The 15,918-nt window shown below is 41.9% G+C and overlaps 1 long non-coding RNA gene across 2 annotated transcripts in view; it reads left to right on the top strand.

Moving 5' to 3' along the window:
- LOC131905650 (uncharacterized) overlaps nt 1-15,918 on the top strand; it is a 38,169-nt gene that overhangs the window by 18,111 nt on the left and 4,140 nt on the right. Inside the window, exon 2 of one of the 2 annotated variants that reach the window (XR_009378006.1) lies at nt 7,866-7,992. This is a non-coding gene — a long non-coding RNA (uncharacterized LOC131905650). Of the gene's footprint in view, nt 1-7,865; nt 8,156-15,918 lie in introns of those variants that run through there. The other variant, XR_009378005.1, reaches the window with a different exon arrangement.

Genomic DNA, 15,918 nt, shown 5'->3' with positions numbered 1-15,918 from the left:
GGTTCCCCTCCCCCGTTCTTCAAGCTGTCCCTTACTCTGGGGATTGTCCCCTTTGCTGTATAGGTTTTTAATTTCATGTCACCACACTTGTCAGGGTTGAGGATTTTTTCCTACGCTACTGGAGTCCTGCTCAGAAAGTCCTTGCCTCTGCCTATGACTGGAGGTGTTTTGTTTTACCTGTGTTTTTCTTTAGCAGTTTCAAAGTGTCAGGTCTCACACAAAGGTCTTTGATCTATTTTGAATTGATTTTTGTGCAGTCGACCCAATTTCTAATAATTTTTTTTTTGCTCTTGAATAGGAAAGTGAAGAATTGTATATTTGGTCCCCAAATTAAATTTAATCTAATTTCAAAACAACTGTGCCTACTAGCTATCTCTTTCATCTTAAAAATATGACCAAATTGCTTATCTGGAAAAAAAAGATCAATGCAAAAGAATATCTAGAAAGTATAGAGGAATAATAATGATTATAGTAATGGAATTGCATTAAAACTTACCAATACACACTCTAAATCTATGGTAAGACTGTGACATTGTTTTTAAATGAAGAAGGTGGAAAAAAAGGCCTAAAACTTGCAACTATGTGTGGATATTTAATGTGTCATAACAGAACATTTAAAATGAAAGAGAAATTTAAACAACAGATTCCATGATTGGGCAACACTTTAGAGGGAAAAAAAAGTTCGATCTTGCTCACAGTAGAGTAAAAAATAAGCTCCAGTGGTCTAATGGTTTCACCATCCACCCCTATAAACTCCAGGAGAAGAGTCTCTTTACAATGTTGAAGCAAAGATGCTCTCCTTTAATCTGTTGCCAAGGCCTGGCTGTACGAAAGGAGGATGAATGGATGGACTTAACAGGGCAAACTTGTAAAGGTGGAAGTCAAGAGATGAACTGAAAGACCCAAAACGGGGTAGTGTCCATAACTAATTGAAGAGATTAAAAACAGAACAAGCAAAAAGAAGGAAAAACAAAGGGATGGAGGGAGGGAGAGGGAGAGAGAAGAGAAGAGAGAAGAAAGTCTGCTCAATAGAAACCCAAAGGTAAAGGATTGCACAGGTACATCACAGTTTGGGGTGAAGGGTAAGATAAGGCCACAGCAGTTTACACACCTTTCCAAATGCTTCTGATGACCTCTCCACTCTCTGGTAAGTGAAACTGGTAAGGGAAGAGATTATTCTTTATATCTGTTTGACAAAGCCTTCAAAACCAGTTGTTCTATTCTATGACTTTACACCTTTGATTCTGAAGATTTACTGTTCTTTCCTGTAGTGGCGCCCAAGTCTACTTTTACCAAGTCCCTTGTGAACATTTTTGTTTTGAATAGCTTGTAATCACTCCAAGTATTCAGGTCCAATTCATTTCTGCTAGGATACTTTCTATGAGTTTTCTGTATACAAATATAGGAGCCCATATTGCATTAGTTATTTACTGCCTCTCAACAAATTAACTACAGAATTTAGCAGCTCCACATGTGTTTCTGTGAGAAATTCGTATAGAGCTCGGCTAGATGCCTCTGCTTCAAGGCAGTGAGTTTCCAGGGCTGCGCTCCATGGAGAGGAGCTGAGGTCTCACATGAAGGGTTGTCAAAGAGAGCATGTGACTGCTTCTGAAGTCACTCACAGGATTGCTGGCGGAATTCAGATCCTCACACGGTATGTCCCTCAATTCTCCAAGAGGGTACCTCTGTGGGGGCAGTTTATAATGCTGCAACTGCCACTCCTTAGAATAAGTGAGAGGAAGGAAAGTTACCCAAGATGAAAGCCACAGTATTTCTTGTAATCTAGTATCAGATGTTATATCCCATACTTTTTCTAGATTCAGTGGGTTGGAACTCAGTCACCAGGTCTAGCTGGTAAAGGGAAGAAATTGTGTGGGGCACTGTATTGGTTAGTTTTAAGTCAAGTTGACATAAGATAGAGTCATTTGGGAAGAGGCACTCTCAATGAGAAAACATTTTATACAATTGGCCAATAGGCAAATATGTTGGGCATTTTCTTGATTAATGATTGATGTGAGTGGGCCCAGTCTATGGGGGGGTGGCACTACTCCTGGACAAGGGGTCCTGACTTGTATAATAGAGCAGGCTAGCTGGGTGGTGGTGGCACAGGCTTCTAATCCCAGCATTCAGGAGGCAGAAGCAGGTGGATCTCTGTGAGTTCAAGGCCAGCCTGGTCTACAGAGTGGGTTCCAGAACAGCCAGAGCTGTTACACAGAGGAACCCTGTCTTGAAAAACAAAACAAAACAAGTAAACAAAATGCAGACTGAACAAGCCATATGAAGCAAGCCAGCAAGCAGCTTTCCTTCACATCTTCTGCTTCAGCTCCTGCCTCCAGGTTCCTGCCTTGAGTTCTTGTCTTGACTTTGGTGATAGAGTGTGATCTGAGAGTTGTAAGATGAAATAACCTCTTTCTCCCTAATTTGCTTTTGGTCATGTCATCTTATAACAATAGATACCTGAACTAAGACAGGCATAGGTGCCAGGAGATGGAATTCCTTAGAAATCAAATTAGATGCTGCCTGTCCCAGACACTGAGACATCCAGCTGAGCTGGTAGCACAGGCGGTCTGGAGTGAGGACGCAAACCGACCTGGCCATCACAAAGTTCAGAGACAAACCCTGGAACAGATCAGAGGTAGAAGCTCATGGCCAAGGATAGGGGGATGAAGCAAGAGAAGAAAGGATTCAAGATGGGTTTCAGGGTTCAGAGTAGCTAGGAGACTATAGCCAGGTATATGTTCTAAGCCAACAGGCTGAGAATCAAGACGCATCCACATCAGGGGTGCTGGTGCTATCTGACTTCAGAAGAGGTGACACAGGTTTATGGACAACTGGGTAGAAAAAGACGTGATGGAAAATTTGGCAGGTGATGTTGTTTATCACAGTGACCCATGGGAAAAAGCTTCCAGAGCTGGCCTGACCTTGAAATAAGCCTGCCTTGTCAGGGTTCCTGGTTTTGAGAAGGGTATATTAGTTTTCCTTGTGACTTGGTCCCAAGTTCTTTGGCTCCTCTCTTTTCTTTGCCTCTCCCATCCATTGAATTTCAAAATAATAATAGTAAGTCTGTAGTCATGTACTTGGAATGAAAGTCAATGGTCAGTAGATGGTAGCCATGCCAATGGTCGGTAGATGGTAGCCATGCCAATGGTCGGTAGATGGTAGCCATGCCAATGGTCAGTAGATGGTAGCCATGCCAATGGTCAGTAGATGGTAGCCATGCCAATGGTCAGTATATGGTAGCCATGCCAATGGTCGGTATATGGTAGCTGTGCCAATGGTTGGTATATGGTAGCTGTGCCAATGGTCAGTAGATGGTAGCTGTGCCAATGGTCGGTAGATGGTAGCCATGCCAATGGTCAGTATATGGTAGCCATGCCAATGGTCAGTAGATGGTAGCCATGCCAATGGTCGGTAGATGGTAGCCATGCCAATGGTCGGTAGATGGTAGCCATGCCAATGGTCAGTAGATGGTAGCCATGCCAATGGTCAGTAGATGGTAGCCATGCCAATGGTCAGTATATGGTAGCCATGCCAATGGTCGGTAGATGGTAGCTGTGCCAATGGTCGGTATATGGTAGCTGTGCCAATGGTCAGTAGATGGTAGCTGTGCCAATGGTCGGTAGATGGTAGCTATGCCAATGGTCAGTATATGGTAGCCATGCCAATGGTCAGTAGATGGTAGCCATGCCAATGGTCGGTAGATGGTAGCTGTGCCAATGGTCAGTAGATGGTAGCTGTGCCAATGGTCAGTAGATGGTAGCTGTGCCAATGGTCAGTAGATAGTAGCCATGCCAATGGTCGGTAGATGGTAGCTGTGCCAATGGTCGGTAGATGGTAGCTGTGCCAATGGTCAGTAGATGGTAGCCATGCCAATGGTCGGTAGATAGTAGCTGTGCCAATGGTCAGTAGATGGTAGCCATGCCAATGGCCAGTAGACGGTAGCTGTGCCAATGGTCAGTAGATGGTAGCCATGCCAATGGTCGGTAGATAGTAGCTGTGTCAATGGTCAGTAGATGGTAGCCATGCCAATGGCCAGTAGACGGTAGCTGTGCCAATGGTCGGTAAATGGTGGCTGCACGATCATTAGGACTGTTAGACAACCTTCACTTTTCTAGAACCAGGGACTTTATAACATATGTAACAAAACAGAGATGTCACTTTGAATACTTTTAGGGGAAGGAAAGATAAGAATTTATGCCCAGATAGTATTAAATATATTTTAAAATATCTTTTTAGTACCCTTAGGTGTGTGGTATCTTATTTTAAGATTGCTTGTTCTGCTCCTCAGAATTCTATAACCTCTCTACTGCATGAGGCCACAACTAGACTAAAGGATCAACCCTTTCTCTTCAGTGTAGAGAACTAGATATCCAGTTTACCTTAAATGGGCTGTTTCTGTCCCTACAATACAATCATAAACCCTTCATCTCCAGTGTAGAGAACTAGATGCCCGGATTATCTGAATGGGCTGTCTCTGTCCCCTACAATGCAATCATACTAAAAGCTCATTTCCTGTTTTTCCTAATTAGAAACTAGAATTGTGGGCCAAATATATTTCTACCTCTCTTTCCTCGGTGTTTTCAGGGCTTTTCTTTTTTCCATGAAAAGGAGCATAGGTTAGATGTACATGATGATTCACGATTAAACAAATAATCTCCCATACCAGCTCCTAATTCCTGTGCTTCTCTTAGCTACGGACATACACAAACATGTCTATCTGAGTTTGTTTAAAATTTTCTAATCTAAAAAAGTTAATTTTATGACTCAATATCACTACAAATAACAATATTAAAATATTAAATATTAAAAAACTTACTGTTGCTCAAGACATTTAAATATATTTTAGATGCATAATAATCTTCTTATATTTAACATCAGCCTAACACTGATAATACAGACTGGAACAAGATACTTGTAATATTCACAGGATATCTGGATTCAGGTATGCTGAAATGGTTCCAGATCTAGAATCATAAAAAAAAAAAGGTAAAATGTTTTTGAAAACAAAAGTTTGCTATAGTTACCTATGTACCCTTGTGTGGTGGTATTGTGTTCCCCCAAAATATTGTGCACGCTAATAAACATCTGGGGTCAGAGAACAGGACAGTCACAATATTAAATATAGAGGATAGGCAGTGGTAGCACACGCCTTTAATCCTAGCATTCCAGAGGCAGAAATCCCTCTGGATCTCTGTGAGTTCAAGACCACATTGGAAACAGCCAGGCACGGTAACTCACACCTTTAATCCCAGAAAGTGAGCCTTTAATCCCAGGGAGTGAGGCAGAAAGCAGAAAGATATATAAGGCGTGAGGACCAGAAACTAGAAGCTTTTAGCTGGTTAAGCTTCAGGCTTTTGAGCAGCAGTTCAGCTGAGAGCCATTGGGATGAGGACACAGAAGCTTCCAGTCTGAGGAAACAGGATCAGCTGAGGAACTGTTGAGGTGAGGAAGCTGTGGCTTGTTCTGCTTCTCTGATCTTCCAGCGTTCACCCCAGTACCTGGCTCAGGTTTGACTTTATTAATAAGACCCTCTAAGAGGCCTGCTACACCCTTGAGCAGCTCCTTTCGTTTTGCTAGGCTCCAAATATTTCCCTTTATAAAATACAGAGTTATGTCAACTTTCTTCCAGGGTCTCTACATAGATATAACTCTGTGACTCTGAAATCTACATAGGGAAAGTAGCCACATACACTGAGAAAAACAGATCAGGAAACATCTCCACCAGCTACGCCACTTTTAACTGTGCCCTTGGAATTTTCCTGCCAAACCAACAAGGGATATGGACTTTCTGGCAAAGTCACCAGGACAAAGGATTAAAGAGAGAAGAAAAGATCCAGATGTTTCCAGTTGGGGTAATTGAATTTTCAGACACATCTAATTCAGATGAGCTGTAGCCATGAACAACTGAGCCAAGGACAGAAAAGTGAATCTTATAATCTGACAGTGTTTGCCTCCTACCCCTTTATACTGGGCACTCGCAGGGATATTTTCTTTTCCTGTGTCTGTGATGACTCGCTGTGAATCGGGGGAAGGAGAGCCTTCATCAAAAAGCACATTAAAGCCTCCATAGCGCCCCCTCCCCTACCCCGTGGGTTCACAGCAGAATTTATTGCATGACCAATGAAGACTGTTTTAAGTGAGATGAGAAAGGCTAGAAAACGTAAGGATAATAGCACCACAGAAAGTTCTCGGTCTATTTGAAGAAAACACATGCACAATAAAAAAAAAAAAGTCTGTCTGGCTTTTAAAAATGTCCTAGGAGAAGCAAATGTTTCATCTGTACATTGAATGTGTCCTTGATTCCTTTCGAGTTTAGGCTTTATATAAATTTAATTAACTAAAAGATGAAGAGGGGCCAAAAGTTGCATTCCATTTGGAAAATGCGATCTTTATCTACTGTCTTTTTAAATGCCGAGGTAGCTGGTGAGTTTAAGAAGTAAATGAGATGCAAGGGTAATAAACATGCTGAGGGTATAATTTACATCCACATCTCTCAAGAGTGCAAAGGGGGCACGTTTAATAATTATACACCCATAACTGGCTTAAATTGGGAGTACTTTGACTAAACTGGGATGTATGTCTGACCTTTTAATTAAGACATAGATTTGTCTCGATGTTAATGTCAGAATGAAATATAATGGAGGTCAACAACCTGCCTGGCAGAACGGTAAGCTGGACACCATCACACCCTGAACCAGTCAGTGCCGTCTGTCACCTTCTCCCCTAGTACTTGTTTCCTTGAACAAACCTTTGTTATTTGTTGTTTGTTGAACACTTACTTGTTTAAAGGAGTGAGTAGGAAAATGTAGACTATGATACAATTCCAGAGTTGATTGCTCATGTGGACAAATGAGGCTTGACTGTGGGAGGTAATTCTCAGCTATGTTATCAGGCACTGTGTGATCAATTGCCCAATAAACTAAACAATGAGTAGGAATTAAGGAAGAGAGAGAGAGAGACCATTCTACCATGAGGAAGGAGACGGGGCTTTAGGAGAAGATGTGGACTTCAAGTTGGATCATGAAGGATTAAGTGGAAATTTCAGTTTATGGAATGGCACTCGATGTTTTCCATCATTTCCAATCTGCAAATGATAAGGTATTAAATGTGGATGACAAAATAATTGTAATAACAAAAAAGGTAAAAGATAAACTTACAACTTGTTGGTCATATAAAGTGTTAAATGCTCTATCATGTAGAGGGTTTTGTAAATCGTTAAGAGAAGGATACATGTCTCTAAAAAATTGAACTGAAGGTGTGAAAGAGCACTTGACAGAAGAGAAGCTATGTGTAGTCATTCATCTATTTAAATTTTTATTTGTTTATTTAAAAAGTGAAGGAAACTTGGACAAGCTGGTAAAAATAGGTAGAAAGCTATTGGTAGGAGAGAATACACTGGGTTAGCATATTTTGTAAATTAATCCTGAGTCATAACAACATATACTTCTTTGGTTAGAAAAAAAACATGTTTAGAAACTTATTCTTTAATCAGATCATCTTACAAAGTTGCCAGCATATGTAAAGATGTTCCGCGTGACCTTCACATTTGCTGTGAGAAGTTAGACTTACTGCTGTATTGTTCTAGCCAGCTATTGCTGTGGTGGGTATGAGAGGCCAACAGGTTCATGCACTGAAGGCATGCTCATCAGCTGGTACATCCAGTCATTGAGTAGTGTTTGGATTAAGAGGATTCTGACCACATCAGTGGGTTGATTGTTTGGTGAGTTCAAACCACCACAGCATTCTTGAGAAGTGGTAGAACATATGAGGTAGGGCCTCGTTGGAGGAAGTAGGCCACAGGGAGCAACTCCTAAAAGCCATATCCTGTCCCTCTCTTGCTGTCTCTTTCCCTAACTGCCCTGAAGAGCAACCAGCTCTACTGAACTCTCTTCCCGATGGTGATCCACCTCATCACATCCCAGAAGCAACGAAGGCAACTTACGAAGGACAGACAGCTCTGAAACCATGAGCAAAAATGACTTCCTTCTGCATGTAAGTTGTTTCTGTCAGCTATCTCGTCACGACAATACAACAATGACTAATGTAGATATTTACTGGATAAACTTCAACATGAGAAGTAGCCATATGGGCAGTGGATCTATCAATTTGCTCAACTATGGTAATCATTTCACAATAAAGACATTAAGCTACCACATTTCACAATTTGGATATATGCAACTTCATGTGCTTATTATAACAGCATTTTAAAATTACACATTTATACGAGGTCTCTTAGAAAATGTGAAACAATATTTATTCATTATGAGATTATTAATCAAAATCAAGCTAAAATGGCATTCATAATATAATGAGAATAATGTAATAATGTAAAGAGAATAATGCCATACTCTTCTCTGTATCCACAAGCATATAAAAGAAGTTACTTGGCCATCCTTGTTGCTCAGTGATAGTCTGTGACTCCAGAAATAGATAGGTGTGAGGATTCTTGCTTAAATGTTAGCAACAATTATTTCTTCTTTTTTTCCTACTTTTTATTGATTCTTTGCTGATTTCACATTGTCTTAATTAGGGTTTCTATTGCTATAAAGAGACACCGTGACCACGGCAACTCCTATAAAGGAAAACATTTAATTGGGTGGCTTACAGTTTCAGAGTTTCAGTCCATTATCATCATGGTAGGACATGGTGGCATGCAGGCAGACATGGTGCTGGAGAGATAGCTGAGAGCTCTACATCTTGCAGGCAATAGGAAGTGAACTGAGACATTGGGTGTGGATTGAGACTTCAAAGCCATCTCCATGGTGACACACTTCCTCCATCAAGGCCACACCTCCTAATAGTGCCACTCCCTTTGGGGGCCATTTTCCTTCAAACCACCACATTCCACTCCCTGGCCTCCAAAGTCTTATAGCCATATCATAATGCAGAAATGCCTTTAGTCCAACTTCAAAAGTCCCTTTAGTCTATCACAATATCAATGGTGTTTAAAAGTCCAAAGTTCAAAATCTCTTCTGAGATTCATGCAATCTCTTAACTGTAATCCCCTATACAATCAAAATAAAAAAAAACAGATCACATATTTCTAATATATAATGGTACAGGATATACATTAGCATTCCAAACATAAGGAAGGGATGATAGTGATGAAATACTGGACCAAAGCAAGATCAAAAACCAGCTGGGCAAACTCCAAACTCTGCATCTCCATGTCTGATGTCAAGATGCTTTTCAGATCCCAACTCCTTTCATCTTTTTTGACCACACACACTTCTTTCTCTTGGGTTGCTTCCACTCCCTGTTAGTAGTTCTCCTCAGCAGGTATCCCACAGCTCTGGCATATCCAGTGTCTTGGGGTCTCCAAGGCAGTCCAGGCTTCTCCTTCACAGCTTCACACAATGATCTCTCTAGGCCTCCATTCAGGGGCACCCCTGATGCTTGCCTGGCCTCAGTGGCTTTCCTTAGTTGAGGAGGAATATTCCATAACACCTTTTTTCTATTCTTAAAGCCAGAACCACAGGGCCAAAGCTGACAAGTTCTGCTGCTTGCCAGGGCTGGAATATGCCCCCCTCATTTACATCTTCACTGGCTTTCTGTTTCCCATGGTTTCCTTCACTGTCTAAGCCTGCCTGGCTGTCCTGGAACTTACTCTGTAGACCAGGCTGGCCTCAAACCCAGATATCTGCCAGCCTCTGCCTTCAGAGCACTGGGATTAGAGATGTGCATCACCATATCCAGCTCTAAGCTTTTCTTTAATTCTTTTTCACAAGTTGGAAAATTAGCTGGATGGGATATCACTCTGAGGTCACCACTCCCTTTATTCCATTTCTTAATCTGTTTATCTCCTTGAACACAGGACTCCATTCCACTTCCTGGTGCTCCTTTTCTCCACAAGTTTTAAATTTTGTAATTTGCCCTGCTCACCTTGCTCCTTTTCACTATAAATCTTCACTAGAGTTACCACTAATAACTACATGACAGGGTCTATACTAGGCTGTTTTGAGATTTTCTCTGCCAATGGAATTAATCCAAAACTCTTCACTTTGGTCTCAGGCAGGCTCTTAGGACAAGGGCAAAAGGCAGCCACATTCTTCACCAAAATATCACAAGGCTGATCTCTAGGCCACATATGAATATTCTTCTCCTCTGAAATCTCTTGAGCCAGACCCCACAGTTCAAATAACTCTTAGCACCACTGTCTTCTATGCTCCTACTAGTATGGCCCATTAAGCAGTACTTAAAGCATTCCACTGCTTTCCTATCCCAAATTCCCAAAGTCCATGTATTTCAAACAAAAACATAGTCCCATCTATCACAGCTATCGGGGACTATGGGGGTCCAGCCCCTCAATAGTCCCCTCCCAGGGTCCAGGAAGAATCTACAACCAGCTGATAATTAATCTTTGAAGAAAGGAAATGAATCTATGTACATGAAATTCCTTAGTCCATACATTTTATTATTCTGTCAATTCCCTCTCTACAAGCTTATATTCTGCTCTCTTTTTTAGCTCCTTTCTTGCCCAATTTCTCCTTACATTTATCTGTTGTCCCCTCCAGGTTCTATCTTAATTCTTCATCTAGTTCTGCCCCTTCTAGGCTCTCATCCATCTGGTTCTTTCCCATATCAGCTCCTCTCCCATCTCCTTCTTTCTCATCTTGTTCTTCCCCATCTGGCTCTTCCTCATGTTCCATCTCGTTCCTCTAGAACCCTCTTCTAGCCCTTCAATCTAGTTCTTCCCCATCTCAGTTTGTTCCTCTCAAGTTCTTACCCATCTATTTCTTCCATTCTCTTTTCTCTTCTCTGTCCCGTGCCCTGGAAGTCCCAGTATATGAAAGGGTGAGGGTCCAAGCTAAATTGTGTAAAGCTATTACTTAATGTCCACCTCACCTATGCGGTGTCTCCTTGTGGAATTTACCTTAAGTCAGGAGACTTGCATGTGGGCTGTTATCACTGTTAGTCCTTGAAAGTTGGATGTCAACCTAGGTGGTGTCTCCTGTTAGTCCTTGAAAGTGGCTAAGGGAGATATCTGATTCCAGAGAAAGCCTTTTCTGAGGCTGTTCTCCAAAAGTCCTGGAATGTGTATGTCCAGAGAGTGATCAGTCCACATTGTTAGCCCTTCTTAGGGAGAAGTCAATTGGGAATACTATGAAAGCACACATGATTTTCATAACAGAATACAGCTGATATATAACAAGCCAAGTAACACCAAAAACTCCTTGGAATTTGGCTTCCTCTGGAGGGATTCCCTGATCCCTCCAGGTAGTGACTTTGCCATAACCAGCTGAATTCTTATCATATATTCCTGTGGTCTGCAGCACACAGCAACATCTCTGTCCTTAGTACCAACTTCTGTCTTAGTTAGGGCTTCTGTTGCTGTGAAGAGACACCATGACCACAGCAACTCTTTTATTTTTATTTTTTTTAAATTTTACATACCAACCACAGTTCCCCCTTCCTCCCCTCCTCTTGCTCCCCACCACCTCCCCCAACCCACTCCTATCCACTCCTCAGAAAGGGTAAGGTCTCCCATGGGGGAGTCAACAATACCTGGCATATTCAGTTGAGGCAGGACCAAGGCCCTCCCCTACACATCAAGGCTAAGCAAGGCATCCCACCATATGGAATGCACTTCAAAAGCCAGGATAGATTCTGATCCCACTGCCAGGGAGCCCACAAACAGACCAGGCAACAAAACTGTTGCCCACATGTAGAGGTCCATGTTTGGTCCCATGCAGGCTCTCCAGCTGTTGGTCTAGTGTCTGGATCATAGTAACTCTTATAAAGGAAAACATTTAATTGGGTGGCTTACAGTTCAGAGATTTGGTTCATTCTTATCATGGTAGGGCATGGCAGTGTGCATGCAGACATGGTTGTAGAGAAAGATCAGAATCCTTACATCTTGACTCACAGGCAACAGGAAGTGAACTGAGACACTGGGTGTGGCTTGAGCATGTATAAGTCCTCAAAGCCAGTCTCCCCAGTGACATACTTTTTCCAACAAGGCCACACCCATTCCAACAAAGCCACATCTCCTAATAGTGCCTTTGGGGATGATTTTCTTCCAAACCGTTACACGCACACCATGAATCACAATCATACCAGCAACCTCACCTCAAAACAAAAAAAATAAATAAAATTTAAAAGAAAAAAAAAAGTCTCATCATGGAAGCCACAAAGTGAGTCACACAGTATACCCTTTAGTCCATATATCATTTCTTTCAAGTGCTCATTGCAATGAGTCATTGGTCTGGTTCCAGGGCCCCGGCTTCTGCTGGCCCCTTACTGGGACTCCTCTTGGTTATCCTGCTGTTGGCCTGTGTTATGGAGATCCTGCAGCTTTGGATCTGCAGGACCAGCCCATTCATATGCTCTGGCAGATCATAGATGGGGTGGATATAGGGGTGGGAGAACTCATAGACCAGGTTGTGGGCCTGGGTGATAGCTGGATTGGTCAGGCCACAAACTCTCCCTAATCCTCATCACCAGGTTGAGCTCTCCAGCTCCACCCAGGCTAGCTAACCTTATGCAGCAAGCAGCAAGGGATGGGGATGGTTCTCCTGCTCTCAACACCCTTGGGGCCAGCTCACCCACACCTGTACCATCAGGGTCACCTCTACTGTGTTGCCCAGGAGAGGTACAGGGGACCCTGTTCCTAGTGCTGCAGCTGGAGAGGGGCAGGGCCAGTTCTCCTACTCTCATGCCCCTGAGGTCAGCTCTCCAGCCTACGCAGGCAGTGAGGGACAGGGAGAAGGGCATCTTTCCCTTGCCCATACTACCACCTGGTAGATGGGGGCATGGGGTCAGCTCTTCTGCTGTCATGCCTTAGGGCCAGCTTGCCTGTGCCCCTGCCAACAGGGCCAGTTCTACTGTGCTGCTCAGGTGAAGTGCAGGACCAGCTCTCCTGAGTTCTGCTCAGGTGAAGTGCAGGACCAGCTCTCCTGAGTGCTGCAGTCAGTGAAGGGCAGGACCAGCTCTCCTGAGTGCTGCAGTCAGTAAAGTGCAGAACCTGCTCTCCTGAGTGCTGCAGTCAGTGAAGGGCAGGACCTGCTCTCCTGAATGCTGCAGTCAGTGAAGGGCAGGACCAGCTCTCCTGAGTGCTGCAGTCAGTAAAGTGCAGGACCAGCTCTCCTGAGTGCTGCAGTCAGTGAAGTGCAGGACCAGCTCTCCTGAGTGCTGCAGTCAGTGAAGTGCAGGACCAGCTCTCCTGAGTGCTGCAGTCAGTGAAGGGCAGGACCAGCTCTCCTGAATGCTGCAGTCAGTGAAGGGCAGGACCTGCTCTCCTGAGTGCTGCAGTCAGTGAAGTGCAGGACCTGCTCTCCTGAGTGCTGCAGTCAGTGAAGTGCAGGGCCAGCTCTTCTGAGTGCTGCAGTCAGTGAACGGCAGGGCTAACTTTCCTGCTCTCTTGACCTGGGGACAATTTTCCAGCCTGCATCAGGTGAGCAATAATTATTTTGCATGGTAATCTTAGTGGTAATATTAGTAGTCTATATCTGTAGAGGACAGTTTGTTATTAATGTCTATAATATATTTACACTCAATTTATGATAAATTATTTAAATTTTACTCCCTGGGTATATGTTGTCTTTAGAAACAGATTGTACCATTAAAACAAAAATATTTAAGGAAAATTCTCTTGCAGTTTGATGAGTAATGACTACATTATAGGCACAGAAATACATTTTCAATGTTGTGCCTTTTAGCAGTCCTCAGTATGACATATGGGTATTTCCTTAATGAATGATTGAGAGATTTTTAGACAGTTCTTCTTGTCTCTGCATAGCTGATCTCATTTTCTTTATTCTTTTCTTAACTCCTTCTTTTCTTTCTTTTTCCCCTCCTCTCTCTCCTCTCACCCTCTCTCTCCTTCTCTTTCTTTTTTACTTTCCTCTCTCCTTCTCCTTCTTCTGAGACAGAGTCTAATTGTGTAGCTCAGGCTGGCCTTGAACTCATGGCAATTATCCTTTTTCTCTCTTTTTCTCAAATGCTGGGATTATAGGAGTATGCCAGCACAACTGACTTCTGTGTGTTTTCACTCATAAATCAACTTCTGGATTTTTAAATGTATGCATGTTTAAACTATTTCATTTAATATTGTTTCTTTAACTGAATTTTAGGAAAAATATTGAGTCACACTGAACTTTAGATTGTATTCTATGGCAATTCCTTAAAATGCATCTGATCTATGTAGTTGGCTACTGCCTTAGCCCTCAAGACAAAGATAGGGTTAATGTTTCTTTTGAAGCTAATGAACCCATGGGTGTAGAAATAATGTCTGCGTGGAAGCTTATCCAGCTCCTCAGTGAAAACTCAGCCTAACTAAGCTTCTCAAGAGAAAAGAGTTGGAGTCTTATTTATTATTTAGGGAACAAATGATGTATAGTTAAAGTCCCATTGTTCCATAGTATGCTCAAAATGGTTTGGCTTGAACATGCCTGCTTTTTGAAAACCACCATAAACCTGCAGCAAGGCACACCTGCAAACGAATGGCCGTCAAGAACGATGCTGATTTTGTACCTAATCTCCCACTGCATCGGTAAGTGACCAAGTAAGGAAATGGGCTGTAGTATGGCCACTTAGTAAAAGAAAGAAGAAACTTGGAAATAGTAAGTACGTTGTAGAACAACAAGTCTGCCAAGCCAGTAGCTTCTGGTGGTACATGCCTGCAGAGGCAGTAATCTGTTAAATCCAATTCTTATGTAAGATAGTAAAATGTGTTGGTTGCATGAAAAAATGTTCTGTCAACTCTACTCCTGGAGTTACAGTCAAGTTAAGCCAAGTAAGTTGAACAAATAGAGTAAATAGAGAATAAGACTGTGAAAAGCCAGGGCTTAAGTATATGGGAAATACTTGGGAAACCACAAATTAAAAAGAATTTTAGGCAAATCATACATATATATGTACACTCACACACATGCCCACACACTCACACCAGATTGGTAAGTTCTATCTACTTTATACCTTCAGAAGAGGGATTTTATACATGATGAAGCCTAGTGTGTAGGTTTTCAAAGCACCAGGGCAGCTCTGGCAGGTGGCCAGGTTGAGAACCATTGCATGAAGAGCTGAGCCATTTGGCCACACATGGTATTCCTGTCAAATAAAGGGCAAGGTCACCATTGTGAGGCTTTTAGCAAATAAGTGGTTGAAACAGTGTTAGGTTTGGAACCAAATAACTAAACTGCCCAAAAAGCCTCCAAGTTGAGATTAGACGTTTTTATTAAGAAAAAATGTTTTTACTGGAAAATTTCTTACTTTTTTGTTATAAAGCAATACATATTTACCACAGCCAGTTTGAAGGGAGCCTATAATTCCATCTACCAGTATCACCTCAGCAGTTACTGTATCTCCTCAGAGTTCTATGTAAAAACAAAGTACACTATGCATCTATTTTTGTATGCTTTCTAAAATTAGCAATTTGGTGAGGGAAATTTCCCTTATTAATAATCTTCTGTGAACTAATGTTCAAAGACTACAGAAAGTATGATCTTATAATTAATTTTATTGCTTTTTCATTCTTGAAAAATGTAGTCTTTCAATTTATGACTCAATCCTGCAGTGATCTCCTTGACCACAGGTTTTTATGCATAGTTTGAATACTTCCTTAGGAGTGCTAGAGGTGGGATTGCTTGCTTAAAATATACTCTTATAGTTACTTTCCTGCATATTTCCAAAGATCCTGAGGAAAGAATGCATTGATTTTATTTTTTGGTCAGGATTTACAAGCCATGAATCCTTAACAAGGACTCATAATATTTTGTTAATCCTACTGGTGACAATGTATTCCAAGGTAATTTTCATTTTTTTGAAACAATTTCTGCAGGTATTTACTATTTCCCTTGTGATTATTGATCAAATATTTTATGAGAGAGTTATCTCACCATATCCCAACTATTTCCATTAAAGTACTTGCCTTCTTCATAATAATGTAAGCACTTTGATTTTTTTTTATTATACAGACTG

Source organism: Peromyscus eremicus, chromosome 3, assembly GCF_949786415.1.
Source record: "Peromyscus eremicus chromosome 3, PerEre_H2_v1, whole genome shotgun sequence".
Taxonomy (NCBI): domain Eukaryota; kingdom Metazoa; phylum Chordata; class Mammalia; order Rodentia; family Cricetidae; genus Peromyscus; species Peromyscus eremicus.
This window is presented reverse-complemented; position numbering and strand designations above follow the sequence as displayed.